This window comes from Teleopsis dalmanni, chromosome 2 (genome assembly GCF_002237135.1).
Source record: "Teleopsis dalmanni isolate 2A chromosome 2, ASM223713v2, whole genome shotgun sequence".
Classification (NCBI taxonomy): domain Eukaryota; kingdom Metazoa; phylum Arthropoda; class Insecta; order Diptera; family Diopsidae; genus Teleopsis; species Teleopsis dalmanni.
In genome coordinates, this window is record NC_051847.1 from 236,084,562 (window position 1) to 236,088,607 (window position 4,046).

Here is a 4,046-nt window from a genome sequence, read left to right on the forward strand (position 1 = left end):
GATCGTGAGACCAGCAGTACTCCAATTTATTGCAACAAGTTTAAATAGCTTGGGGTTGCGCACTCTCCCAAGAACAATTTTATTTCCCGCAAGAGATACGCTATCCAAGTACCACATTCATTCATAATCAACAGTCATTGTTCATTCCTAAGTAGGATTCTAGTCGGTCTAAGTCTTATTTGGGGGTTTTATTGATTTGTACTCATCAGAATAGAAAACATAACTACTTAGCTAAAGCAAAATTCAGGCAAATATAATTAAAAATTTTGTTAGTTTGACAATGAATCATGGTAATCTCATCAAACCAAAGAAACTGCATGTAACATAGTATAAAAATTAGCGACATTTTAATCTGTAGATTAAAGAAAGAAAAAGTTGCGATGATATGATAACGAAGCTTTACTTAATAAGGATATTGCGAGAATATTCATCATGCTAACTCTTAGTAATCATGACAATTACCTTCCCACTTTTCATAAAAGAAACAACACGCACCGGACGCTAAAGGCCTATAGAGTCTAAAGTGCACATCGTAAACGACCTCTAAGAATGCGATGGATGGATGCAGTCAAAACTGATTTGCGAAAACTTGAAGAGTGAAATTCGTAGTGCCCAGAGAGATGGAAAAACGTCAAGGCTTAAAATGACCCAGATATGCAGATATGCTATATCAAGCTTTACTTTTAGCATGTTGGTAAGATACATTTATAACATAATTTATATTATCTTACATATCTCAAATTTATATTTTATTTAATTAAAATTATATTCAACTAATTTCTTTAATAAACCAAGACTTTAAAGATTTAAATAAATAATATATTAAATTGATTTATAAATATTACTTTTAATACAAAAAGTGACTATTAAAGTCTTTAAATAAAAATATTTCAATATAAAATCAGGCGAAGGAAGAACTTCATATTAAAATATTGAAAACCAATGGACTATTTGGAAAAATGTTTAAAACCCTTGTAACTTATTAATTTGCCAACAACTTTACACCGATTAATCAAGTTTCGTTATTAATGGTTTATTAATTTTCATTAAGCACGCATAGGTTCAAAGTTTAAAAGATACACAAATTATGTAGTGAAAAACTTCGAAAACTTCTCATTATCGTGCCAATACGCAATACAATTAATTTGAAAATCGAATGCGTGCAAAAGTTACTCATACGCCTCGTCTTACTTCATCAGTTCGAAGTTTATTTAGTGCCCTAAAGTCTTTCAAAATTCATTTGTAGTTTCAACAAATTAACAACGTTTTCTCAATAAAGAAAAGTCGGATGGAAAATAAAAGCGTTGATAAGGAACTAAACAAACACAAATCCAACCAATTTATGTCTTAAATGAACTTAAAGTTTAAATTGAAACTATGTAGATTTTAAGGAAAACTAAGAAGCCTAAATTATATTGGAGATCTATTATTTGATAATATTGCAAATTTTATTAAACGAAAAATCAACTGTTTCAATAACGAAAGTTTATAAACGATATAACTTCTGCCCAAAAACTATCCGGATTTTGTTGTTTGTTAACTATTCCTTAAGTAAAAGACCTTTTTCAAAAAATTTTTTTGTTATGTTGGTACACTTTCTTGACATATGGTACAAATTTGAGCGCCATCTGTCAATTAGTTTGTTTACAGCAGCTGTTAATGTGAGACTTCCTCAAGTGCATTTAGCGATTTTTACTATGGAAAATTCTTGTTGGACGCGATTTTTTGACCAAACACGGCACACTGTCATCGCTCAGGCACCATATTCGCCAGATCTTCTAGATTGTCCCTTCGTGGGAAGCTTTTTGAGTCGATTGAATCGGTAAAAGAGAATTCGCTGAAGAAACTAAAAGCCATACCTTCACGGGCCTACGAAAAGTGTATGGAAAATTGGGTTAAGCGTTGGCATATGTGTATCGCCTCAGAAAGAGCATATTTTGAAGGAGATAAAATAAATTTGGAATAAAATTTAAATTTGTTTGTTTTATTTACCAAATCCGAGTACTTTTTAAGCAGAAGGTACATATATATAAATAAATATAAATAAATTATACAGATATAAATTATTGAAAAGTATGTAAAGTTTAGTATCCGACAGGACTACTGATTAGTTTTGATCTCCTAATAGTCACATTTCAATAAATTTTATAGATATAAATTTTTTAAAAGTATGTGAAATTTAGTATCCGACAGGACTACTGATTTGTTTTGATGTCCTACTAGTCACATTTCAATGTTTTGTAAGAGTCGAAATACATAAATTAGTAAAGAAATCTACTAAGTAATAATCTTTCTCGAAAGTTTGCTTAAGTTTTATTTACCAGAAGAACGGCTTTGAAAAAAAAAATCATTGTTTTATCCTATGAGTAATTAAACTATGTTTGACATTATTATCAATTTAGTTGTATACTTTCCTTGGTGTGGCACCATATTTTAAAACATTCTTTCGAATGAGTGTACTAAAATTTAAAAAAAAATTGGATAGGCTACTTTGATATAACCTTTTACAGATAATTTAAATAATTTATGACAGCAGAAGAAATTAAAATCCTTATAAGAAAATATATCGATTTATTGAGTTCAATGTTAAAAACAACAAAGCAATAAACGCTTTTTTTCAAAATCACTTGAAATTGGAGCTTCTAATTTCAGAATAATCTGCGAAAAACATTTTCAGCAAAAACTTTGGTACTTGAAATACGAAAGCAAACATTTTTAAATATTTAATCAAGATCTTTTTTTCAGAATTCGCTTTCATTAAAATTCCACTAAAATCTAACGATACAGCTTCAGCTACTGGAGTTTTTTCCTTATGGCAGCACTTGTGTCTTGCTACTTGTGCTACAACTGCTCCACGGCATCCGTTCATTTGATGTATCACATGATCCAAAGTGCAACAGAAGAACAGAAGACTTAACTCAACATGTCAATTTTTTGTCCTTATTTCAGTTTTAGTGTTAGATCCTTTGTAGCTGCACATTCCTTTATTTACACACATAGCCAAAGAACAACTTCATGTACATGGTAAGGAGATGCAAAATGCAAAGTGGTATGCCGAGATATTGACATCAAATGCTACAAGGCGTGTTCGATTTAAGTAGTTGCAAATAACAAAATGAGTAAAAAACCTTCAACAACTGTGTAAAGTAGAGAATTTTGATACACTATTGCTGTCATACAAGAAAAATGTTTTTCACTTAAAAGCAAAAGAAAAATAAATAAATTTCTGCAGTATTTTATGCAGCGGATCTGAGATATATAAGTTTTTATTTAAGTTTGCATGTAAATAAAATCAGAATAGTTATTTAGCTCAGTTCCTCAATATCTCTCAGCTTTGAGTAAACTTAAACTTTTGATGATTATTAATATTAAATTGTAGTAAATCAGTAAGTAAGACTCGATTAAGTTCTAAGTTTTTTCTCATATTCTTCTTACCAATCCCTTTCACGTTGCAAAGTAAAGTGTGTTCTACAAAATCTCTTCCATTCCTGATGGTTCAGATCTTTATTCCATTTTTGTTTTCTTTTCGTTGTTTCAGAAACTTTCTTTGCCTTGCGTATCCGAAAAGTCTTCTTCTCTATGTCTTCATAACGAGAACACACTTCTTAATAAAATAAAATCATTTATTAAATATTAAAAAGTAAATCTAGGAATTAGTGTTTTATAAATTAACTCCATTTATTTCAGTAAATTATTTTAAGGTAATGAAATATAAACATTTCAAGTTTTTATTTATTCTTACTAAAATTTAAGAGTAAATTTAATATAAAAATGTTTTCAATTTCAACTATTCCTGAAAAATAAAATGGAAGAAGTCATTAATTAATAAATCTGTCTTATTACAACAAGTAACTTTTCATTAGTTGCTTAAGGAATTAATACCACTAGTATTAATAACAGTAGTAATAAAAATAACGGTTATGCTGGTATGAGTATAATTTATCCTTGCTACGCATACTCTTACCCATTGATGACAGGTCCTTATTGCCGTTTTGCCGCTTTGTGTTCATTAATCAGCGTCAAGTACTTTTCATCCTAACTGAGCC